This window comes from Convolutriloba macropyga, chromosome 1 (assembly GCF_964194025.1).
Source record: "Convolutriloba macropyga chromosome 1, txConMacr16.3, whole genome shotgun sequence".
Taxonomy (NCBI): domain Eukaryota; kingdom Metazoa; phylum Xenacoelomorpha; order Acoela; family Convolutidae; genus Convolutriloba; species Convolutriloba macropyga.
This window is the reverse complement of record NC_134468.1, coordinates 45,675,304-45,702,961: the sequence shown is the minus strand read 5'-3', so window position 1 is coordinate 45,702,961 and position 27,658 is coordinate 45,675,304. Positions and strand designations below refer to the sequence as shown.

Here is a 27,658-nt window from a genome sequence, read left to right as displayed (position 1 = left end):
ATCGTAGGCAGAGGGCTTAGAAAACTACAGGTGCACATTATCATGATCCAGATTCTTTAAATTAAATAAATCGTTACAGGTACTTTAACTGACGGCAATGGTATGCAACATTAAAACTAGGACCACTTTAATTATGGGCGCAGTTTGTTCAATATCGGCATAAGAAAGCGAGGCAATCGACCATTATCTAAAGTATGCATACCTGCTTAATTAAACAGGAACAGGAGAGAAAACTAATCAATGAGCGAACTAAATTCTGAAAGCAAATTCTATTCATTACAGAGTTCAATACATGACTTAGCGATAAAGTGTTGTTTCGCTCATTGAGATTATTAACCATGTCTCTAAATGAGATCGCACAAAACCTACAAACTCAACTATCGAACTTCAAGATTGTTAATCTGGTTCTGGAATCGAACATCAAGGAAACTTTGGATCAAGTTCCCAGATGGGTTTGGATAACTGGATCCCTTTTGGGTGCTGCAGTGTGTTTTAAAGTGCATTATGACAGTGTGTTTGGGGTGTGGCAAAGACAGGGGGTCCCCGGGCCTAAACCTTTACCAATTATAGGGAATACTTTGATCACAGCTTCTAGCGATGGGTTGCACGACATTAACATAAGAATGGCCCGAGAGTATGGACACAAAGGGTACTTCGGGTTAGTATTGGAAATTGTTGCAAAAGAACTAATAGAATTACTGGATCTTTTCCGTTTGTCCCTCCCAGCTTAGTGGATTTGTATTTTTTGCAGTTTGCAGCCCCCAAAGGCACAAAGCATATTTTTACATAATGGAATATGTAATGGCACGTGCTCTGTATATGGGGTTGCATTACGTAAGGGGGTACTGTATTAAGCGTTACGTATTGCGGGGGTTGCACACAAACGGGAAAAAGATCCGAATTACTAATTATGATGACTGGATAGGGAAAAAAACGTTGTTCATCAAGGAAACTGTCCATTCAAGCAGGTAAACAAATTTCAAGTACTTCCTTATGTGTGATTAACCTGTGATCTAATCTATTTTCGTTTTTAATCTTAATTTGTCTTAATTTAGTTTCACTCTTCCATTTGCGCTGTTGCTAATCAGTTGTAATTAAAAGTTAGAAATCTGCTCTTCGAATAGCTAGTTCAATCCAAGTTGAGCCATTCGCTTCGCCAATGCTATATCTCGTAATCTAATATTTGAGTATTAGATAAAAAACAACCAATTGCAGCGCAATTGACCAATTCAGTTTACTCTATGTATGCATTGGAACAGAAGTTCATCGTATCTTTAAGATTAAATACCCTCACTTTCAAATCGAAAGACAGCCCTTCAAGGACCTTTGGAAAGCAATGGACGTTTCATTAACCAAAATTCGTAATATCACTTACGACCGTTTCGTTTTCTTCTCTTCCAAAAAATAAAAAATGAATTGGTTGAGAGTTTTTAAGGACACCTAATTGAGCAAGCAGAAAACTGTTGTTTGGGAGATGGAGAAACTACGCTAATTAGAGATTCATTTATACTCAATATGCAAGATCATGGTACCCAGTGAGACTTGTTGAAAGAAACTGTTTCACCGTCGAAAGCTCTCAATTTGGCAATACATATGGAGATGAGGGCGCGACATCAACAGAAAATCAATCAAAACTCGAACACTACTACACAATTGGTTAATGCTATTAACAATTTTCAAGGACGCAATCGCAACGCGGACTACCAGCAATCTCGTAAAGATTTCACTCGCTATCCAACTGTCCCCCAAAACTACCATTATATTAGCATGTGCGCTAATTGTGGACAACGCTGGAGTCATAACCATCGTTAAATTTGCTCTGCAAATGGAAAAAAATGTAATAACTGTGGTATCACAGGACATTTAGCAAGAAAAAGCAGAAAGCCGAAAAAGCAACAAGGTCAGACAACAAAACCTCCCCAAACAAATGTGAATCCGATTGATACTACTGTTGCAAAAAGTGATGATGAAGAATCCGTCAACTACATCACAAGCTACCAACAACTCTATGAACAAGTCTACGATTCTGATTACGATAGTGACTCCGACGACTACGTGTCTCGTACAAATCAGCAAATCAGCTTGAACATCTCAATGCACATACTAAATTTCGAAATGTCCAAGCAAGCGCAATGATTGAATTGGGTAGTGTAGTCAGTCTCATCACAAAGACCCTAATAAATAGGATCCTTAGAGCTACACCATCTGCAAAAAGGACAACAACAAAGCAGGATAGAGACTTGAAAATTTTCAAATGAACCATTCAAAGTACTTGGAGAACTCATAGCCACTGTAACATATAACGATTGGACTTCCAAAGAGGCTACACTAACTGTTGTGGAAGATGGACATAAACTAATCATCGGGAGGGACTTCTTCAACAGCATTGGCCTGTCAGTGGTCAAACAACAGCCTAAAAGTGGTAAATGTATTAACAAAATTGATAATTCTACATGTAAAATTAAGGAAACAATCGCGTCGCAATTTCCGCATTTAGTGTCGAGAATTAGATTTTCAAAGACTCATGTTACGAAATCAAAATTTCATCAAAATTTACAGCAATGCGTCAAAAAGTTCGACGCGTTCCAGTTAATTCAAAACCTAGAGTCACAGTTGAATTGGATCGTTTACAGAAAGAAGGTCATATTGAAAAGTTATCTAGTTGTTCTGACGAACATTTCATATCACCAATAGTAATCACAGTAAAAAAAGATCAATGCATGAAATTAGCACTTGACTCTTAGCTTCTAATTAAAGCAATCAACGAAAACAAATATCGATTGCCCAACATTGGAATGTTAAATGATTCAATTTCACAACACCTCACAATCACTCAAAATGGTCAGCAAGCATATTTTTCAACGTTAGATCTCAAATATGCCTATATCCAGTTACAGTTGCACAAAGATACTGCAAAACATTGTAATTTCAGTATTATTTGTGGAGAATCCACTGGTACTTATAGATTTAAAACGGGATTCTATGGTCTCACTGACATGCCAGCAGAATTCCAAAAAGCTATGGATTATATACTTCTTGATCTACAAAACACATATTGTTTTTTGATATTATCATCGTTAGTACGGGTTCTGAAGCTGATCATTTTAGTTATGTCACCAAATGTCTCAAAAAATTGGACAAAGATAATTTAAGAATTAATCTTCAAAAATGCCACTTCGCAAAAACTGAAATTGAATGGCTTGGGTACAAATTTACTCAAACCGGTATATCACCACTCGAAAACAAAACGGCAGTTATATTAGCAGTACCACCACCATCAACATTAAAACGTTTAAGATCCTTCCTTAGGTCAGTACACTACATTAGTATTTTCATAAACCATTTAGCTCAACTTTTCCATCCCCTTAGACCAGTTCTAAACAAATCTGTCAAATTCATCCTCACTGAGGTACTCACAAAACATTTCAATTTCATAAAAGATAAAATTGCCGCAAGCACTAAAAACGGCCACTATAATCCAAAACTAGACGTTCGCGTGAAATGTGACGCTTCTCACTCTGGATTGGGAGCTGCACTCAAATAAAATACCCCTGACGGATGGAAACCCTTAGCATTCGCGTCTCGATTTCTAAACCCCACAGAAGAACGCTACAGCGTTAACGAATTGGAGCTACTTGGAATACTTTGATGAATCGACTACTTCAAGTACTATTTGTACGGGAAGGATTTTACAGTAATAACGAATCATCGTGCATTACTATCAAAATTAAAAGAACATACATAAAAAAATACTATAATAGCCGTCTTTCTAGATGGATAGACCGTTTACTTCCCTATAACTTTACCATTGACTATATGCCTGGAGCAAAAATGGGCCTTGTAGATTATATATCTAGAAATCTTTTTGCTAAAGCTAAAAAAAGTTTCAGAATATGACGAACATTTCGTAGTAGCAACAATATCTAAAATTTGAGAGTCATTTAAACATCTACTTAGAAATAAAATGCATACTGTACAGAAATTCAATAGCATATTAAAGTTACATTCAACCTCATATTCTGCAAATCGGCTAAATTGCGCCGCAAATACCAAATATAATACGAAACAATTCACGATTTATCATTAAACCAGCTGCATTACAATCGTCACAAAATAAAACTCTAGTACCACTCGCATCGCAATTAACTCCTAAAAGTAAAATTCTTAATCCTCACTCAAATATGTCAATTGCACCACGAATGCCTTCTAAAATTTTAAAACCACAATTTACACTAAATAAGCTACCATGGCTTAAATCACATTCCATTAACAAATGTGTTGCAAATGGGCTGCAAAATTCAGACAAAAGAAAAGGAGCAATCTGAACATTTAGACCCAATAAAGCCCATTTTTGACACCAACTCAAGTAATCACCACAAATTCTCCAAATTAAGCGCGAAAGTACACATTCCTGAGTATAAAACAACCAACTCAAAAACACCTCGCTTTTTACCCAAATAAAACTCAGAATTCATTCGTCAAATCGTCATTCAATAAATTCAATCTCCGAAACGCCACAAACCCGTGCAGAAAAATCTACACCAACGAAGGCTAGATTCACCTTTTCGGACAACTCCCCTTCAAATACGACACCCGCTCCTAACACGTCGTCTGAAACAGACAACCCCAACTACCAGTGTTGCGGATACAGTAGAAGGCATGAAATTCAAGGACACCCTTAACAAAATCTTCAGCAAGAAGCTGTTGGCAATTCTCACTGGAAAAGAGGCCATATTGAAGGAGGTGCGTGATTGTGTTCTCCGCATTGATGAGGACAGATTGAAAGAGATCAGCTCATACATCTGCTTCTACTGGCGGGATCTAAGCGTGAAGCAAGGCTGTCTATGAATAGACGAATGGGATGCAATCCCCAAAGCAATTAAAGACGCTGTACTAGAGGACATTCATTCCACGCATCCTGGAAGTTTTTCAATGCTGTTTCTAGCACAGAACATTTTTTGGCCATATATCCACCGAGATATACTGTCAAAAGCAAGGAAGTGCAAAGCCTGCACGGAAATTGATTAAGATACAATTCCGGCCAGGTCATATCTCACAGACGCGCAATGGGTGGATACGGAGATGTGCTCGAATGTCGAAATCGAGAAGCTGACTTGTGCAGCAAATACTCGGGCCAACGAAGAACCAGAAAAAAAAGAAAGATGGTGATTCGCGTCTCATGTAGTCGGATGGTATTTCGTGACCGATTCCACGGAGCGAACGAAGCGTGCAAGTAAAGATAGCACGCAAGATACATGCCACGCAGAGACAGAAAAAAAACAATTGGATGGACAATACGAGGTCCTTGCACCAGGAAGCACAGTCGGAAAAATTAGTCCCTCGACAAATGGAATTAAGGAACCTAATAGGCCGGAAGTTCGCGTCCGAAATTCCGATATTGCAAAATTTGGTACCCGGAATGAAAGAGATACCAAATTAGGACAATATATCGAGAGACGACCCAAATAGGTCCAAGAAAACCCTTGAAACAAAAAAAATGTAATTCACAGGAAAGATTTACTCAGGAAAGATTTAGGCAGCAAAAAGATTAAACATAACAAAAGGCAGACAGACCAAATGAGTGTAATTTCATCTGGACGATCTTGTATATCAACTTCAAGTAATGTTGCCCGTGCTTTAAGAATGCGAATCCCAAAACGCAACCCTAAACATGACGACGCATTCTTAAATCGACCAGAATCAGACCAAGTTCTCCACTTTAGTCCGCCATTTCCAATTGCTGCACCACCTACTCAACCCGACATAGCTGGACCATCCGCGCCGCAATTGACTCCATCGACCAAACATTTGATACCCATATTGCGTAACGAAAAACGCACATTTACAGTAAGCGATGCGTCAGAGTCTGATCCATCGTCGGTCAGAAGGAGTAAACGCCAGCTCAAAAAGCAAAAAAAACCAAAATCGTCATCCATAGTGGAAAATATAAAAAATACAGAGGGATATTCTGCCGAATTGCCAATTTCTGATACGAATATCATTGGAGAGGTATCTCCAAGAAATCCCAACGAAAGATGGTCTGTTGACCCAAATCCGAATTAACCTCGAGAGACGACGGTATTAGAGGCGGAGGAAGGTTCAGATTCGGAAAAAACTTTAGAACTCTTTAAAATTTTTTATTTTACTCTATTATCTAAAATCTTTTCATTTATATAATTGGAGAATAAGTATTATATTTCTGGTTTTATGTAATGAAATTTAATTTTTCTCCAACAGGGGCAACTGTCATACGGTATGGATTTCATCATCAGAATATCCATTACCGTAATTTAGTTCATATTCAGTTAATCATCCCATTTCAAGGGCAGATGCTTCAATTAGTTCTTTATCTATTTTATTCAGTTCCTCATCTTTGTTTTCAGTTAATTTTGATGTCTGTTCAGATTCCAAACTGGAAACTTTCTATTCATGCATGTAAACAAATTTCAAGTAGTTCCTTATGTGTGATTAACCTATCATCTAATGTAACTTCCTTTTTAATCTCATATGGTCTTAATTTAGTTTCACTCTTCCATTTGCGCTGTTGCTAATCAGTTGTAATTAAAAGTTAGAAATCTGCTCTTCGAATAGCTAGTTCAATCCAAGTTGAGCCATTCGCTTCGCGAATGCTATATCTCGTAATCTAATATTTGAGTATTAGATAATAAACAACCAATTTCAGCGCAGTTGACCAATTCAGTTTGGCCTAAAACAATTTGCTACTCGATTGGTTTGTCGATAACTAATAGAGTACAACATGGCGCAGTCGGCAGGCGACTTCAAAAAGATTCCTCTACACATCGACGCTTTCTGGGAAAAGCCGACCGTCACACCTCCACTTTCGTGGGACAAGTGGACACAACAATGGATTTTAGCATTGTTGGCGAAAGAAGGGATACAACTCGAAACTTTGATCCACGGCCCACCGTCAACATTAACGTATCCACCAGCATCCACCAGTTCGGGCCATTAGCATTGTATCTCATTAACATACAACATGGTACTAAAAAGCTACGTACAGCATGATTTCTGCTTTTTAAGCGTGATTCGCCCTTCATAAGCATGATTTGCGCCAAGGTGTGAAAAAAGATGCGAAAATTAGAAGTCTTAGAAGCAATTTCATTTTGCAATTGTAAAAGTTTGATGAGCACTATTAGATTTTAATGAGTAGCAGCTATAAATTGTGACTTATTTTGTTCCCATTTCCCATTTGAGTTGAAGTAATAAGCAAACTGTCATTAATTTTCAAAAGGCCTTGGATTTCGCAGATCGGTTATTTGACGGTGAGAATTGTAAGCCTCAGAGGTCTTCAAATGTTGTTGACAGATTAGCTCAAGCCTGATCAGTATCGGCTTCGAATATACACTATGGTACCAAAAAACTACGTACAACTGACGAAGCAATACAAACATCAAATAATTTAAAATTTTGAAGTCAAAATTGTTCTCTAATAACACGTCATTACATCTTTACTTTTTAACGTTAAGAGTAGCTCTGATACCCACCAGAGAGTTTCTAGTATCTTTTAGAACATCTAACTTGTTTTCGGATTTTTTAGACTAATTTGGTGGTCTGTCGCTCGATTTTTTTGGCCTTAAAACTGTTATCTCAACTTGAATTCAAGATCCAGTGAACAGTATGCATACAAACATTATCTGAAAAATAACAGTTTTACAGCCAACAAATCGAGCGAAAGACCTCGAATATTGTCAAAAAAGTACGACAATAAATTAGTTAACGATGTTCTAAAAGATCCCAAAACATCTCTGGTGCGTATCAGAGCTATTCATAGCATTTAAAAAGCTAAAGGTGTAATGACGTGTTATTAGAGAACAAATTTGAACTCAAAATGTTAAAATAATTGATGTTTGTATCGCTTTATAAAACATCTTCAGGTGTACGTAGCTTTTTGGTACCATAGTGTAAATTCGAAGCCGATACTGATTAAGCACGCATAAACTAATCTGTCAGAAACATTTGAGGACCTCTGAGGCTTATAGTTCCCACTGTAAAGTAAGCGATCTGCGAAATCCAATGCTTTTTGAAAGCTAATGACAGTAGCTACTCATAAAAATCTAATTGCGCTATAATTTTCACAATTGCAAACCCTTTTCTTGTGCCGCTGAACTGAGCCACTTGACTGCATAGAAGAAACGGTACATTTCACCACGATCAAAAACGGAAGACGGTAAAACGAGTAAGTCTCAGAACGGTCAAAAAAGTGGCGAAGCGATTCTTCAATACTGGAGACACAAATATGATGCAGACCCAATACAGTATCTGTTGGTGCAACTAGTCAAACGCCAGGCTTAGGCAAAATATCCCGCACTTTATATTGTTGAGAGTTGATTTTGCATCAGATAATTGAATTTCCGTTACCACCTCATTGGCGGCATTTTTGAGAGTGCAAAGATATTTTACAAAAAAGTGCGACAAAAATTCTAGTTTGAACTATTTTCCATCGGATAGTAGAAATGCAAAGCAAATAATTGACGAAGATAAAACACTGATTTTCAAAAAATAACGGAAAAAATACTTCACAGTGGACGAAAAACATTTATTTTGAACCGTAGCTGGAACATTTTGACTCAAAAATGTAGCTACAACATAGAGAGCCTCATTATTGTTCCGACCCCTCTTGAGGGGGGAGGAACTATATACTCAAATGGGTTTTTACAATTCAAAGAATTTGTTAAAATTCAAAGAATTTGAATTGTATTGGGGCGCTGTTTTTTTTTATTACGACTCGAAGAGGAGTATTGGAGAAGTCCTTTTTTTAATCAATTTTATTGGAGTGATTTTTGAAGCGGGAAATGAAACGCGTGAAAAAATTTGGAGTGACTTTTGTGCTGAAAAAAAGTGAAGAGCGGAGCGAAAAGAGAGTGGTTTTTGTTCATACCGCTGTTTTTGAGAGAGCGAGAAATTGATGTGTGAAAAAATTTTGTGTAAGCGAGCGATATTTTTTTGTTCACGTGCAGCATTTTAAAGCCGTTTTTTTCATTTATTTTGGTTAAGAGGCTTGGTTAAGATTTTTTTCAATTTTAGGCTGGTTTTGGGTAGTGGTTTGAAGGCTTTTGGAAATTCATATGAGTCTTATGATAATTCGGAGATTTTTAGTGTATTTTGCTGATTTTCGGGCTAATTTTTGCGTTTTTTTGACGATTTTTTTGTTTTACTGGCTCAAATGGGTATTTAAAAAACCTCTTCTACTTGAGAAAATCTATGATAACAATTGGTTACAGTTTTGTGGGTAGGAATCGTTTTTGTGTTGAGAAATACACGTTTTTTTTCTGTTTTTGGCTAAGTTTCTTTGCCTATTATGACTTGCCTATTGTTTTGCGAGCATCTGGATACCTTATTGGCTGAAGGGAATTTTTCTTTGGATTTATATGTTTTTTGAAATATTAAAAAATTTAGTAACTTTTTCCAGTTCTTCAGTGAAAGTTGTTTTTGAGAGCTTTTTTTCATAATTTTGCCTAAAGAAATTTTTCAAAACTCACATAAGTGGTTTTTTCTAAGTACTAGTTGTTTTGATGAAGTCATATTGGCAGAGACAACAAAATATGATCAGATTTTTTATCATATTTTAACAGATTTGATTTTATTGTTTTTACTTTTTTGTTTCTTGACTTTGTTTCAAGATAATCATAAATTAGTGAAGGCACGTTTTGTTTGATGAGTAGTTGGATGGCGTTTAAATGGATTTTCACTTCGAGTCGTTTCCGGAATTTTTCCGGCTATGTTTTTTTTTAAGATCTGTTCACACATTTTCATGATTTTTGAAATCAAATTGGAGTAGTGATTTTGGTCACGCCGAAACAGGAAGTGGAGCGAAAAAGCAAGTGGTTTTGCGGTGTGAAATTTTTTCGCTCTAAATTTAAAGTAGAGTCAGAAAACCGTGTTTGAACAAAAATTCGCTTTCTCGCTAGTGGTTTTTTGTTCACATGCGGCAATTTCACTTTGATTTTTACTGTTTTTTCAACTTTTTGGATTAGATTTTTTTCTAAATTGTTTTCACAATCCATTCAAAGTCCGTTCTGTGTCTAGTTTTTTTTGTTTAGTCAATGAAAGTTCTTTGAATTGTACGTCAGGACTTGTTCTGCTATGTTTTTTTTCGTTCAGTCAATTTTCGCTGATCGATATATTCATCGTAGAGAGTTGAAACTGGTATCATTAGAAAGCTCGTCCAGCGTAGAATATGGAATTAAAAAGATTTTTTTACTTTTTGTTTTCTACAGGGAGTTATCGAGGTGTAAACATCTGAGAAAAGTATAGTGAAATCACGATGTTTTTATTCACATTTTCCGAAATTTTTGCCTAATTTTTTGTCAATTTTGCCAAAGTTGTAAAATTTTTTTAAGAATAGTGTCGTCGATTTCCCTTTTAAAGACAAACAAGCTTTGTTGATTATTCTGATATATTTTTTTTGGCCAAAAACTCTGGATATATATTTCAAAATTCAGCCCTTTTCATCAAAAACAGCACGAAATAAGCTACTTTAGTCCACTTTGATTACATTTGCCGACAGTATACCCCTTACAACACTAAAACAACTTTTGTAGACTCAGAACGGGGCTACTTTTTCTTCAAGTTCCGCTGAGAGTGCTCTGTAATTAAAACTTGCCGTTTTTTGCTAACTTTACTCGTTGATTAACAAAAATGCAGAATTATTTTTGAGTTTTAAACTAACAAATTATCTATATCTACAATATTCGAAAATCAACTGTTCCCAAGTGACAATAAACATTAGCAGGGCTAGTTTTGAGCCAATCTTGGACTGTTACAATCCATAAAGTATTCAGATTGTAATCACACTGTCTTTTTTTTTTAAAAATGAACTTTTTTTATTAATAAAGAACAGAACATATCAAATCAAAGCTCAGGAGTGATAGGTCCAATTGGCTTTCTAAGCAGCTACAAGCTAATGCATTTAGTTTTTGTACTCGGAAGTTTACGATCGTTTCGACTTGTAAAAATAATTGATTTTTAAAGAAATAATAGCTTAAAGAACTTTTCCTCTATTTTTCTCTTAATTTGGTCAACTTGTAGACTAGTGTCCGCAAATGAAGAATGCTTTTTCAATCTACTGAATTAAAATTGATTCTCAATTATGTTTTTAAGCCTGAAGTTATTGTTTTCTGGCTTTGACACTACTAGATTTCAGATTTTCTTTTTGTTTTTTATATTTGCCAGTTTTTCACGTTTTCTAGTCACATTATCACATTATTGACAGTTCTCATATCACAATTTTAGCGTTCAAAATAAAACAAGATTGAATATATTAAAATCCCAAAAGATATAGATTATCGTTTTAACGGCCTTGACACTTCTTGCTTGAAGAAATTAATTGAATTTTTTATATTTGTCTTTAACTGTCATTTTTACTTTGTCGTTTCGGTCGTCTGAAACTTCCTATATAGTGATAGGTTTCACTGCATTTTCATTAATGAAAAGACTATAGTGCGCATACTTTTGCCCTTTTCTCTTTTTTGTCTTCTCTTTACCTAGTCTCAATAATAAATGGCCACATACTTTATTATCGGTGTTTGAAGAAGGCGCAATCGAATATATATTGAGGGCCAAAATGTTGCTTGACGGTTTTGACAGCGTTTTCTGGCAAGTTTCAATTGAATTTTTGTTGTTTTTTGTTTTTTTTTAGCCGCTTAATAAAAATGAATAAGGACAGGTCCTAATGCCCTTCTATAGAAGCATTGGTAATCGTAAACCTTTGGGATAATTTACTTTTGATTTCTAATGGTTTTCATTACTTTTAAGTTAATTGTTTAAAAATAAGCTAATTTTTTAACTTTACTGTTTTTGTTCTTTTTCGTCTGATTGTTACCGAACAGTTTCATGGACTGGTCCATATCTTTTCTGGTGATTTATAAGTTATTTTGTTTAGTTTTAGGTTTATTTGACGGTAAGCTGACTTTGTTATTAAATTTTGTTTTTTTAAACGGAGAAAATTTTTGATGTAATTAATGTTTGTTGTTGTTGTTGTTTGATTTCGCTGTTCGTCTTGACTCGCTTTCTTAATATTGGCATATCACAGCAATCTAATGCTTCAGATTTTACTCCACTGAGTTGTTTGCTTTGGAGGCTATCTTATCGTTCATACACAATTCTTTTGAAAAATACTTGGGCTTTTTTGGGTTTTTTGGGATTCCCAAAAAATAATTTTTGGGTTTTTCTATCTGTTCCTCATTTGGTAGACAATTATGCCAAAATTGTGGATGGGCGGGGTCGGAACCTTATGTGCCATCGCACATTACCAAGCCACCTTGTTTATCATATTTAGCAATTAAAATCTTCGATCTCGGGTACGTATGGACTTAAGATAACGTAGAAAGAGAGCTGTGATTGAGCAATAAATGCTTATAAAGTTGTAGGATTTTATAGGGAGCTGAGGAAGAAAACATTACATTCTTGGATGGTAAGTTTATGTAGAACTTGGAAAAATTAATTTCCTGTTTCGTAAATTAACTTGTGATAAAGTCACCTAAGTAAGCGTGAACTAAGAAAAAGGCAGCTGTTCTTATCAATTTTTTGGAGTTCGGATTCGTAGGATTTTACTATATAAGAGAAAAACTTATTCCATTGAACTGCTGGAAAAAATTTGCTTGATTTAAAAGGTTTCCTCTTATCAACAATGTTTAAAATTTTGTGAATTTCGTTTCAACCCCTAAATGTTCTGGGTCGTATAGTCTAGATTTTCGCCTGAGTAAAAAAAATTGTTGTTCTCGGTGTCTTAAATTCATTACTGAACGCCGCTTGTTACAAATACCTATACTAGCTCAATAAAAAGTTTTCCTTTTTTGTTTTCCTAGAATGTTCAATGGATCCACGCCAGTTCTGGTCATCACGGATCTAGACCTCATTTGCGAAGTGATGATTAAGAAGTTTGATATCTTCCCCAATCGGGCATCGTTACCCAATTTCAACCCGAAATACCTGCGAAAAAATGTCAGTACTCTTCGGGATGCCGAGTGGCGCAAAGTACGCAACATCTTGACTCCGACATTCACGGGACTGAAATTGAAGAAAATGGTGCCTCTGATCAGTGGAGTTGGTAAACACCTGTGTGCGAAGTTTGAACAAACTCTGAAGACAACCAATCAGGAGTTTCAATTGAAGCCACTGTACAGAGCATGTACGATGGATATCATAATGAACATCGTCTTTGGCATCAATGTGGACACACAGGTTACACATCAGCTATTCGAATCAACCCCTTTAGGGAATATCTCATATTTAATAAAACCAATTCTAAATTTAAAAGATTCAATAGTCTTTGCGCAAACTGTCGAGATTCCTGGGATGCAATTTCTAAAATATCATCATAGCCCAGGTTTTGGTCCAGACCCAAATTGAGCTATGATCAGACTATCCAGACTGAATCGACCTCTGATCAGACTTTCCAGACCGAAATTACCTCTGATCAGACCTTCCAGACCAAAATGATCTCTGATCAGACTTTCCAGACCAAAATGTCCTCTGATCAGACCGAACCCAGACCTTTGTCCAGACTATAGTGCGCTTATGATCAGACCCAAATTCAGACCATTGTCCAGACTATAAACAGACTATGATCAGACTTTCCAGACCAAAGTGACCGCTTTTCAGACCAAATCCCAGACTTTTGTCCAGACTATAGTGCGCCTATGATCAGACCTTAATTCAGACCATTGTCCAGACTATGATCAGACTTTCCAGACCAAAGTGACCGCTTTTCAGACCAAATCCCAGACTTTTGTCCAGACTATAGTGCGCCTATGATCAGAGCCAAATTCAGACCACTGTCCAGATTATTAAAAAACTATGATCAGACCTTACGGTCCATCAATGACCAAATGATCTTTGTTCGAAAGATTGAAGTTAATGAAATTCAGTTAAGTTCAATTCATGATTAAGTTAAGCTAAGTAACCACAATCACAATGTTTTGTTTGTTGAAAAAATTAGAGATTTGTTATACAGCCCTCTCTTTAATTGCAATTATTTAAGTTACTGCAATACTAAATATTTTTAATAATGACTTAATATAGTGTTTATAGTGTTCTTTTTCACATATTTTTCTTTTTTCACGATTTCATCAAATTTCTGTGGATGCTGTTTTATGTCAAAACACACAAAACATCATAATATTCATGGTGAGGTGAGAAATTTTTTCCCACCTCACCATGAAGGTTTCCCGTGAACTAGAACGTAGAAGTGGACCAGAATTACACCCACAAAAACGCCGGGCACGCGTTTTCACGTTGTTTTACGTCGGTTCCGGAGATCTTGGGCTTCGATTTTAGCCCAAAAAATGGGGTACAGAACAGTATTTTGTTAATATCTTCCAAAGTACTGAACCAAAGTAAACGGGAGTGGTCGCATTTTGTTTACACTGAAACCCTCTTGCTTGCAGTGTTTAGTTGGTTTCAAAATCAAGTGCGCTCGAAAAGGCCTCTGATCAGACTCAAGTGCGCTCGAAACGGCTTCTGATCAGACTCAAGTGCGCTCGAAACGGCCTCTGATCAGACTCAATTGCGCGCGAAACGACCTCTGATCAGACTCAAGTGCGCTCGAAACGTCCTCTGATCAGACCGAACCCAGACCATGGTCCAGACTAAAAGGACTATGATCAGACCTTCCAGACCGAATTGACCTCTGATCAGACCGAACCCAGACCATGGTCCAGACTAAAGAGACTATGATCAGACCTTCCAGACCGAATTGACCTCTGATCAGACCGAACACAGACCATGGTCCAGACTAAAAGGACTATGATCAGACCTTCCAGACCGAATTGACCTCTGATCAGACCGAACCCAGACCATGGTCCAGACTAAAGAGACTATGATCGGACCTTCCAGACCGAATTGACCCCTGATCAGACCGAACCCAGACCATGGTCCAGACTAAAGAGAATATGATCAGACCTTCCAGACCGAAATGACCCCTGATCAGACCGAACCCAGACCATGGTCCAGACTAAAGAGACTATGATCAGACCTTCCAGACCGAATTGACCTCTGATCAGACCAAACCCAGACCATGGTCCAGACTAAAGAGACTATGATCAGACCTTCCAGACCGAATTGACCTCTGATCAGACCGAACCCAGACCATGGTCCAGACTAAAGAGAATATGATCAGACCTTCCAGACCGAAATGACCCCTGATCAGACCGAACCCAGACCATGGTCCAGACTAAAGAGACTATGATCAGACCTTCCAGACCGAATTGACCTCTGATCAGACCGAACCCAGACCATGGTCCAGACTAAAGAGACTATGATCAGACCTTCCAGACCGAATTGACCTCTGATCAGACCAAACCCAGACCATGGTCCAGACTATTGTGCGCTCGACCTGCTTTCCGACCCTGTAATTTCGGTCTGGGAACACAGGGGTGTGCGCTCGATTTGGTCTGATCATAGCTCAATTTGGGTCTGGACCAAAACCTGGGAGGGAAACAACTGCAAAAACGCATTAGAAAAAAAGCATAATAAACTGCTTGTTTTTCCAGTGCTTTTTGGTTAACGTTCCGTTTTTGTTCAATTTCATACGAGTCGACTGAAATCAGTCGAATGTTATTGTTCCGACCCCAACTTATCCTCGAGGCACAATGCTTTTTTTTAAAGAATACCAACTGATTACGGATTTGAATTGAGTTTGAATCAAAATTGAATAAACTAGTAACGTATAGTATATTGATCGCTCGGAGCAGTTGAACAAGTAAAAAACAACATTTTTCAGAAGGTCATGAGCAAACAATATTTACAGACATGGGTAATAAATAACAGCAAACACGGTGAAAAATTCCAATATGAGAAGAATTCCAACATTTTTAGTTGTTGTTATGGGAATAACAACAACTGAAAAGCGAATAATTAAATCGAATCCAAAACGACAAAAATTCAGAATTAAGAGGATGATAAATAGTTAACTAAAATAATAAAATAAAAGACAAAACGATTTACAATAAGAGCTGATAAAGTGTCAATTTCTACTTTACCAGATTTCCTCTTGGCAAAAAAATAAACCTATGTCTTTTTTAAGTACAAATGGGAGAAAAAAAGAAACATTCGTTGGTTATCACAACAAACTTTGCTAAAAAAAGGCTAATGGTAATGAGAACTAAAAAAGTAATCAAGTTTTATTTACCTGTTCGATTCGCTACCATGTTTGATTTCGCCATTTAGTGTGCCATCGAGATTTAATCCACTTCTCGGAGATACATAGAGGATGATCATTTTCGGAAGTTGATTTGGGGACAGTCGGATTGAGACGCAATGTCTTTTCTATTGCTAATGGTTGTTTTTTACGCTCTTTGTTTTTACGTCGTTTTTAAGGATAGTGCTTTTGAAGATGATAAGCTAGGAGTAGATGCGGGATATGTAGCTTTTGATTGATTTGATTTGTTTTATTCAGTTATTGGTGGCGACGTGCGTGTGCTGTTGTTGCTTTATTTTGTGTCTCACTAGTGATGTTGGAGTATTTGCTGGGTGATTGGAGCCTTTTTGGAAATTTCAGTCAATTGAAGGCAGTTTTCGGTTTCTTTGGCAATCAAATTCGCAAAGAACGCCCCACGGCGTTCCGTGCGAATTATGTTTTATCGTTCTTGCGTCTTTTGCGTGTTTGGCTCTTTTCTCCTCTGCCGTCTCGCCGGTGAAGATTGTTATGGCCTTCGTTTACCGCATTGCGCTAAATAGGTGTTTAAGCTTTATTCCCGAAATTGGGTAGTTCGATTTCTTTATTGTGAATTTGGATTTTCCGCGCTCTTTAATTTTGGAGCCATAATGACTTTATAATTTTGGAGACTATTTTCTATGATCGTTGGACCTGGTGCGAATACAACACACGGTCCATCGAAGCTTTTATTTGAAGTTTTTCTTTCAATTTTTGAGCTATTCTATTGTTGTTGCGCGTGAAGCCTTTATGCGCGGTACTGGTTAACAAATAACAGGATTGGACATCTTTCTGGTGTCGCCATGCTGTTCAGGGTCCTTTCTTCGTTCTATGTATCGTGTGGCCGCAGTTCGGTTCTTTTCGAGTTCAAAGGATTAGTGTTGATCCCATCGTACTGTTTCAAAATCGAAATTTTTACCGTTTTCTGCCGTTTTTAGCTGGAATTTAATTGATTTACTGAGCAGCTTCGGAGTGAAGTCATTTTGCGCTGCTTCTTCTTTAAGTGATAGTCAATGGAGGTTGTATGTTGTGGATTAGTCGCTCAAATTAATCAATCTTTCTATGGTTTTTTGTCGGCACCGCGAATAGCTCAATAATATTGAGCCTGAAAAATGTCAACATTTGCTGCACGAATTGACAATATTTTTCATCTGGCCTAATTGGGCCTAGGTTTGAAGGAAATTATGTATGTTCATTATATTTACTCATACAAAAGTTTTGGCGTTGTATCTCTCCATTGTTCATTGTCACCGTATTGAAAAACTATCTGCAGTTTCATTGTAGTTAGAGTGAATAAGGGATGACTAGTTTTGATGATCAAACTGATGAGCAAAGCAAATTTTCAGCTGTTACTCCCGGATTACAATCAATGTAAATGGAGTGAATGACATCTACATATGTTTGGCTTAATTTAGCGACTAGTTTCTAATGAAAATTGCGGCCCGGACTCAGCAATTGAATTGGAGATGTGGTTATTCTTATGCTCTGGTTCACTTGAAGCCTGATTTCGCGCTGCAAGTTCACAAAAATTGACACTATTCAAAAGAAAACGTTTGTTGCCTCATTTGATTGAGCCTAATTTAGAAACCAAACTTTCTTCAGTGCTGAAATTTTAGTTGCTTTTTTTAAAGTTCAGCAGGAAATTCAGACAAATAATTCTGTTTTTGGTCTGTTCAAGTCAGTTCAGCCGTTTATCTCTTCAATAGAATTTACTAGACCAGTGCCCTCTAAAATGTGAGAGGAGAACTATGATGTAACATCTTGAAACCTTCGCTAATACAAATAAAAATTGAATTACTCAATAGACAATAGAGAGCTACTTTGACCGTCTTTCAAGTGGTAACAGCCCTAGTCTTTCAGGTGATTCATCACTTTTAATAAGGTATCTTGATCCAGATTAAATTTATCATTTTCGGTAGTTTATTGTTCCGACCCCACTTGTGGGGGAAGGAACTATATACTCAAATGGGTTTTTTTGTTCAGTCATTTTTGGCCGATCGATATATTCATCGTAGAAAAATGTGAGTAGTATCATTAAAAAGCTCGTCCAGCCTAGCATTTGAAATTAAAAAGATTTTTTTCATTTTCGTATTTTTCGAGGCGTTATCGAGGGTTGAAGTGTAATTTTTCTTCAAATTATGATCTTTTCTTTAAAAATTTTTCATTCAAAATTACATTTCACGCCATAAAAGGGAACAATTTCGTATTCTTGATACTCAAAAGGTGATAAAAGACTAGTTCTGGTCTCATAGGGAAGATTACTATAAAAAACTTGAATTCTATTTGAGAGCTGTTTTTTCTTTAGAAAGCTTCATATTTTTAGGTCACTTAGGGACTGGTCACTTTTCATATCGATGTTTGGTTATTGATAAACCTGATTTACAGTAAAATCACGCCTAATTAACAAAAATCACGTTTTCAAGAAATCGCAAATGTTTTTTATGGCTTCGACTCTGAGCTTTTGTAATTTTTAATGAAATTTTGATTTTCTTTTCAAAATTTTACTATATTTTTGGAGCCCTATTGCATAGAATCAATGACTAAAATTGGGATGAGTTTCGTAATGAGCATTAGCCAATCCATACAGTACTTTGATTGGACAGCTAATGACTGTTAAGACTTAATATATAATTTTTCGAAAATTGTTTTTTTTAAACATTAAACAATCATAAACTTATTTTTTTAAACTGTAAGTCGGCCTCAGTACTGACAGCTGACAGGATCCCCTTTTTTTCTACTCCAACAAAAATTAATCTGTTTAGTGGTTTTATCTTCTAACTATTGGTTTTGTGACTTCCATGCCACAAGATTTCAAAAACATTTCTAAAATTTTTGGAGACTTTTGTGTTTTTGAATCCTTTTGAAATTTTATCTTATTATTCTAGTTCGGATAGCTCCTGTTGGTTTAAGGAAGACGTTCAATGGATCATAGATAAAGTTTTCAGAGAAAAGCTTATGGTTTAAATGGCTTCGACACTTTCTTCTCGCACAAATGATTTTTCGGTTTTTGCCTGTATTTGATGTTGTTTTCATAGTCATAAGACTTATTGTGATATCATATTGATTACCCATGCATGACAAACATCTTTGTTTTTCCATCGAGTCATGACTGAGCGCTTTTATTGACTTCTAATGAAAGTTATTGAACCTATTGTCTGTTAATACTTTAAAAATAATATTAAAAAAAAATTTGATTATTAAACAATTTTAAACTCAATTTCAGGATTTGTAGGAAATTCTCAGTAACGAACAGAACCTTTTCCTTTCTTTCTACAGAAATCTAAATTTTCTTGGTTCCGTTTTTTTCTAACTCCTGGTTTTATGGCATCGATGCCACAAAATTTCAAAAAAAAATTAATAATTTGGATACTTTTGTACTTTTGGTTCCTGTTGAAATCTTATCACATTATCCTAATAATGATAGCTTCAATTGGTTTTATGGACGCTAAATGGAGCATAAATAAAGTCTTCAGAAGAAAGGATATGATTTAAATGGCTGCAACACTCTCTTCTCGCACTTTAATCGTTTCTGTATTTGTTTTTGTTCCATAGTCATAAGTATTATTGTGATATCCTTTTGATTACCCATGCATGAAAAACATTTTTGTCCTTCTATCGACTCATGTCTGAGCGTATTTGTTGACTTCTCTTGAAAGCTATTGAATTTAATGGCTGTTAAGAGTTCAAATATAATTTGTCGAAAATTTGACTTGATTATTAAGCAACCGTAAACTTACCTTCACGATCTGTACGAACGCCTCAGTAATTACTGGAACTCTTTCTTTCCTATTGCATCAAAAAATAAACTAATTTGCGGCTTTATCTTCTAACTATTGGTTGGATAAAATCGATGCGCGAATTTTAATAAATTTTTTGGACGTTTGGAAAGTTTTTGGATTTGTTTGTGGTTCTTCTGAAGTCTCATCATACTATCTTATTAGTGTTAGTTCCGATTGGCTTAGAAAAAATTTTGCAAAGGATCATCAAAGAAAAGTTTATGGTTTAAATGTCTTCGACACTTTCTTCTTGCACTTTTCTACTGAATTTTTGGTTTTTGCCTTATTTGTTGTCGTTTTCTTAGTCAATGACGTATTGTAATGTTTTTTCGTATCGATGACTTGTCAATGACAAACATTCTTGTCGTCCCATAGGAGCATAACTCTTAAGCTCCCATCAAGCGCTTTTATTACCTTTCGCTGAAAGCAATTGATTTTAATGGCGTTGATACTACCGGTTTTCTCAGAAATTGTGTGGTTTTAATGTATTTGTTCATACTTATTGATATTTTGAAGTCATTTTAATAAAAAGTGTCTCATGTTGTTAAAAAATTAATAGATGATAGAAAAGTCATTACCGAAAAGTTTTTTTAATTGCTTCGACACTGTTCTCGCTCATTTTTTTTTAATTAGAGGTTTTTCCTTTTTTGAATCTTTAGGTAGGCGCAAAATGCTGACCGGTCTCAAAAGCTTGTAATTGAATATTCAAGGATTGATGTTACTCGAGGCAATCATTTTATAGCAAATAGTCTCAAAGTTTATCATATTATATATTTTCAATGATTTTTTAAACTTTTCAGTTTTTGTTGTTTTTTTCGTCATCTTGTTGCTTATTCTCATCAATGAGAGGTCAAATTTAGTTTTTTGTATTTGACAAAATTAAATGTCCAGTGATATCATGTCGTAACTGATGTTTTGGGTGAGGACAATATGGGTTTAAATGAAAGTTTTGGTGGTGTACTTTTGTTTCTTTTTCTCTTCTTTTAAAAAATTCGCGTGATAACAGATCCCAAATGTGGCTCAAATGCACATATTTAATCTTTCAGTTTAATTTTAGTTTTATTAGTACGAATGAAAATGGAAGGAAGAATACATAGTATTCAGATAATAGCGAATGACGTTAATGGCTTCAATAATTTGTGTAAAATTGTTTATTTTTGTGAGTTTTTTTGCTTCTGTATTCCGTTCCTAATTTATCTTAATCTAACCAACGACAGGTCCTATTGGTTTCATAGTCAATGTTTAGTAAATTTATTAAGATCTATTTCTTTAAAAGCTAATGATTTTTAAGTCTTTAGAAATTGTTTGGTTTAAAGTTGATTTTTCAATTTCGCCTTATTATTTCCTTTTGTCGACTTTGTTACCCAGTCTCATTAATGAAAATTGCCATCTGCAGTATAGTATGGACAAAGTAAATTTGTGCAGTTAAGGTTTTATACGATTGCATTTTGGTGTAGCGGTTTGAGATGGATCTAGCAAGTTTGAAACCTGGCTCTGCATATAAGAAAATTGGGCATTGTAGAATCTGGCACTACAATATCTGGCTTTTCAAAACTTGCAGGGGCTTGTTTAAAGCTTCACATTTGTTAACAAGCTCATGTTCTAGAAGAATTAGGCTGTTTCACTGCCACAGAAGTGTTTTAGAGTATTCTAGGCGGGAGACAATGAGATAGCAAATGCGTGCATTCGACAGACAGTGAAGAATGAGACGATATTCAACAATCCTCTCACAGTCTTGTCTCTCCTGGTTCCAGGAGTGGGAAAAATTGTCAAATTATTTGACCCCAACTTGGGCATCAATCTGGAGGCATCAGAAGTCACTGCTCAATTCATGCTCGAAATCATGAAAGTAATACATGTAAATAATAAAAATAATATTAATCTAATATAATTTAACATAAGGTAGATAAATTTAATAGAAAACTATAATAGAAAGTATCATAGTTTCATTGAAAACGTACGAAAAATCGTGAAAAACGAACCAAGAAATTAAAAAATCTAAGCCATGACTATCTGACCGATGATCAAAGTCTCATCACATAATAAAATGAACACGGACAAGGACGAAGTTAAATATAGAACACTTGATAGCTCCTGAATCTGTAATAATTTCACGGTAATTTAAAAAACTGATCAATTAAATATCTCCAAATCCTTTCTTCACTAGAAAAAACATGAAACCCAGACGTTAGAGGAGAAAACTTTCTTCCTGAACACTGGTTGAGAAATTCGAGCTGCATCAAGTCACCCAGGGCAAAGACGGACTGGACTTTGAGTCAACCGTGGCTCAAGCTCTTATCTTCCTCTTGGCAGGTTTTGACACCACAGCCAACCTACTCATGTGGACCAGTTACTACCTCGCAATGCATCCGGATCTTCAGGATCAAGTTTATGAAGAGATCACATCACACGCTGGATTAAAAGGAGAAGAGGCCAACTACGAGACAGTTAACAAGATGCAGCTGTTAGGTTAGCTAGACGCTTGAGTTAAACAACGGAATTTTGAGAGCTTGTCCTTATTTAGTTTACGTAGTTTTGAACACATGACTTTGAGCTCTGCGTCGAAGATACCGATCTCTAATAACATCTCAAGTAATGAAAAAATAATTATAAAAAAAACGTTTAAACCAATCTTTATGCAAACTCCGGCTATTGCAAAATAATGTACATCTTGTTCCTACAAAAAGTTGAGATTATCTAAGAGTTGACTGAATAGAGGTGCCGAAAATGAAGTTGTACACCAATTATGAAAATGCACCTAGCTTGCTTCATTTTGAAACATTTCCTCGCTTTTAACCCACAGAGATTAATGATCGCTTGAAAATGGAGTATGTGCCTAATTTTCACCGTCCAAGTAATAGCAGTTCAATCTAAAAAAATTGGACGATTCTCATAAACATTTTTGAAAAATTGATTGAACAGTGTCGCTGATGAATCCCTCATGCAAATGATAGGCTCACGCTGAATCTGTCTACTTACTTCTAAACTGCTTGTTTAGTTATCATATTCATTCAGTTCTATCGCAGCAGCAAAATGGCAGCAGAAAAGACAGGGATATGATGAAACCTTTAAACAAAATTGCAACCTCTAACGGTCCAAAAAATGTTTAAAATTGTAGAGAATGTGCTGATGGAGACATTGCGAGTGAGGCCCATCTTCCGGACTCAGAGAGAAGCAGCAGCTGATACCACTATTGGACCAGGAATTCACATCAAAAAAGGTATTATTGGGACCCAAAAAGCAGTCTTCCAAACGTACTTTGTAACATAACGAAACAGGTTAAAGTAATCAGATTGTAATGATAATCAATTGCTTTCAGACTAAATGTATACAATACATTTACATTGGGTAAACTTTTCCACCAGACTCAAAACTAACTAGATGCAAGTTCAACTACTGATAGCCCCGAGACTGATTGCAATCTTGATCTGGTTTAGGTTGGCTAGTTGAGGTTGCCGTAAACGTCATCCATAATGACCCAAAGATCTGGGGAGATCCAGAGGTTTTCAGACCCAGCAGATTCGACCCAGAAGAGACCAAAGAACGATCACCATACGCATTCAATGCTTTCGGAGTGGGGCCAAGAAACTGCATTGGAATGCGCCTTGCCCTGTTTGAGGTCAAAATGGCGTTCGTAAAGATCTTGTCCAAATACAAACTGATGAGAGGAAGGGATACACCAGACACGTTCACGAATTACTTGAAGCAACAGTTTTATGACCCGGTTGACCCTATCTTTCTCAAAGTTGCACGACGGCATTAAAATGATGAATTATTTCAATTACACATAAATGATAAATTTAAACACTAAACATTGTCAGAGTAACTTGACAAGAACTATGAGACATGAAATAGCTATTCATTAAAAATATTTATGAAAAACTAATGTTAATATTTTTATACAAGAAAAACTAAGTGTCCACAGAAACTATAATCCGATAATCAGTTTCCCAGAAACTGCAAAGACTGCCAATTTTTCGCAAGCTAGAACATACTGTGATCAATTTACGAAACAGACTACGATAGCGACTTGGGTTGAAATTGAAGTGTAATCATAAAGAACCTGTTAAATCTTGAAGTGAAATTTTGGACCCATAAGAACAATCATGACATAAGACTTCCTGCACAAAATTGCAGATGGCTTCTCTAGCGTAATTTTGAGGTGAGTTGAGAGCTCGACCATATAGATAATTATCATTCTCATGCGCTAATATTGAACAAAACTGTGCGCAGAGACAACTTAGGAGCTATCCAAAGTGATTACGTGAAAGTATAGAACCCTTAAAAAATGTAGAAATGAACGGACAATTAATCAGGTATGCCGAAGGCATCCATTAAAGCATTAATTACGACTACTATCACTACTTGCTTAGCAAATTAAGGCGGGCTTACACTAACATTACAAGATCAATTGAGCCTTTAATTTTGGAATTAACAAACGAGCTCAACTTTAGGCCTAGATTATGCATGACGACTTTTAAACTATACAATGAACTAAATCTACGTAGGCGCCGCTCACTATGTATAATTTCCCTGCTCCAAAACTGGAATCTGCAACTTAGGGGAACTACTAAGAGCACAGCATGTAGATTTTAAGAGCAGGAGGCGCAGCAATTAAGCGCCTACACGATGATGACTTAGTGTAACCGTTTCCTTGAAAAAACATAATTGCTAAAGGTAAAAAAGTAACTTCTTGAGATGAGCGGCGTCGATTCTCTCGAATTCTCGACCAATGGAGAAAAGAGAAACCAGTTTCACTATGAACGTAGTTTTCGTCCCAAAGCTCCAATTATAATATTAAAAAAAAGTGGGATGAAATTGTCTATTGAAATTCAGAGCTTTACAAAAAAATTTCTTTATCCGCTAAAATCCTCTAGAGTTATTTTAGACATGAAAATAATTATCAGATTTTCAGATTGAAATTTTCTCAGTTGTTTTCAACAATGAATCTACCAGCAATATTAACGTAGTACCAGACCAAACTTCAGCGCTAAGAACCATAAACAAACTGCTTCATTCGACCCAGTGCTAGTTAATACGCGTGTTTATTTATTCAATTCATATGTAAATTAAATCTTTCAGTCCCGAAACTAACTTTTAAATGAGACTTAAGCTCACATGGGGTCTTGAGCATATATCTTTGCCTCCGATATGTTATCTATTTTATCAATTTAGACTGACATAGAAAGAGATATCCTACTGTGTGACGTGTAACTGCGCAAGATTTCGATCAAGCCTTATCGACTCACAAAATCATTAAACAAATTAAAAGGAAAAAAGCAACCAACCAACATTGGACGAACAGGTCTCGTGACAAAATCGGAGTTATTTTCTTGTATTTTGCTTCAGCAATGATCTGTTAGATGAATTAATTTAAAAGGCTCCTTATTTTAAAAAAATGTGTAAGGAAAAACAATAAAATCTTGAGATAAGCAGAGTTGATTCTCTCGAATTCTCGACCAATGCAGAATAAAGAAAACCGTTTCACTATGAACGTAGTTTTCGTAACCCTTATCGGCACAAAGCTTCACCAAAAATTTTAAGGAAAAGAAGCTGGATCAAATTGTCCATTGAAACTCAGAGCTGCCGCAGACAAAACCTTTTCTTTAATCGATAATTTTCTCTTGAGTTACTTTACACATAAAAAATGCTTAGAAAAAATATCAGCTTTTCAAACTAAAATACTCTTAATCACTTTAAACATAAAAATTCTTTGCAACAGTAACGGAGTAACAGACACAACGTCAGCGCTAAGAACTATAAACAAACGGTTTAATTTGACTCAATGCTAGTTAATAGGGTGATTATTCAATGATTTCATTTGTGAATTAAACCTTTCAGTCCGGATTTAACCTTTAATTGAGACTTAAGCTCAAACGGTGGTTTTAGGCAATTATCTTTGCCTCCGATATGTTATCTATATTTTGAATTCGGACTGACATAGAAAGAGATCTCGTACTGTATGACGTGTAAATGAGCATCGAATTGATCAAACCTTATAGACTCACAAATTTTTTTAAATCAATTTATTAACATAACCGGCTAAGGTCGGGCAAATTGCTCTCAAAAGACCGGCAAGCGGTTGGCTTCGTCAGCAGCTAGCCACGGTTTAGTGGCCTCTGGGTGCTACCTCTTTATCCCGTTTCTGAAGACGAAAGTCAAATGGGTCAGACGAAAAATCGGCCAAGCAAAAAATTTCAAAAAAGAGACAAACAGGATTAATGCATTTGCTACAAATGGTTTTGAGAGCAACTAAAATTGATTTCCTAAAAAGGACCTGTTAGATTGTTAATGATGGAAAAAAACATTTCCACTATACGCATTGTTAATGAAGATCAGAGATGATGACATTACGCCACATAACAGCAGCTGAAGTGCCGCACGAACAAAGAGAGAGAGAGAGAGAGAAGAGAGAGAGAGAGAGAGTGTGAGAGAGAGAGAGATAAAAAGTGAACGAGAAACAAAAGGAAAGAAACCCTAATCGACAGAGAAAAACAGACAGGAATATTTTCCATGATTGGATTCGACTCTTCAACTTAGTTTTCTACCCTTGTTAATAAAAAAAATCATAAAAAACTGAAAAGACAAAACCCAAAAAAATTTTCAACTTCGCAGTAGAAAAGTTAAAAACCATTTTTTGTCTCGAAAGTTCTGCGAAATGAACCATCTCCGAGACTTGAAAAGTTTCGTTTGCCAGTAATGGTCGTCCAAAAAGGACAAATAATAAATTTTGGAAAAAATTGCAAATTTTAACATAAACTTGCTAAAAATCGAGATATTAATAGCTTAAGAACCATTTCATTGTCTGAAAAGACTATCCGGTATCCCTGTTTCAAGCCTGAAATAGTATCACTGGCTCATAAAGATCCATCTACTTCGAACAGAAAAACTTTCCAAAAAGTTGAAAAGCTTTAATTCTATCCAAAAATTACTAAAACTGGAGTCATAAAAACGTTGACCACTATCCCATTAACTCTGGAAACTATGAATTAGCTTCTTATCAAGTTTGGAGAAGGTCCCAGTTCCTCTGGTGCCGGAAAACGTTCAAAAACAGTAAAAAAAAATTGCAAATATTTAAAAAAATTGCTTAGATTTGTGATATTAAAGTCTTGAAGAACATTCCATTAACACTATAAACTGTGCAGTAAAAAAATAGTAAGCCCTAGATGAAGCTCCGTCGTGGCTCTTGAGGCTAAAGAAACTTAAGAAATGACCAAAAATTTCAAAACTTTTGAAAAATTGCAATTTTTTTTCAAAAAATGCTTTAAATTGTGATATTAAAATATTAATCCAAGACCAACGAAATTTTCCAACTACTAATCAAACCCTAACGGAGGTTTTCTGACCCTTGACGTTCAAAAAACCTGAATAATGACTAAACATAAAAGAATGAAAAAAATGGCAAAAATTGTCAAAAATATGCTAAAATTCGGGATGTTAAAATCTTGCCAGACATTCCATTTAAGCTGGAAATTATACAGTGACCTATTTTAAATCTTAGAGGGGTTTTCTTGGCTCTTGAGACTGAAAAAATGACAAAAATTTTCAAAATAAACTTGAAAAAAAGCACGTTTTATAATAAAAAATGCTAAAATTTGTGACATTATAAAGTTGGAAAGCTATTAAAAACTTGTCAGTAACTTATTACTAAACCACTTAGAATGTTTTCTGGTCCATGGGTCTGGAAAAACCTTGAAAAAATGTCAAA

The 27,658-nt window shown here is 35.8% G+C and overlaps 1 protein-coding gene and 1 pseudogene across 2 annotated transcripts in view; one reads left to right on the top strand and one right to left on the bottom strand.

The window, feature by feature from the left end:
• Positions 1 to 27,658, bottom strand: part of LOC142339618 (ADP-ribosylation factor-like protein 5B) — a 463,878-nt gene that overhangs the window by 195,812 nt on the left and 240,408 nt on the right. The gene's annotated exons all lie outside the window — the stretch shown is intronic.
• LOC142339551 (cytochrome P450 3A6-like) lies at positions 272 to 23,855 on the top strand (annotated as a pseudogene).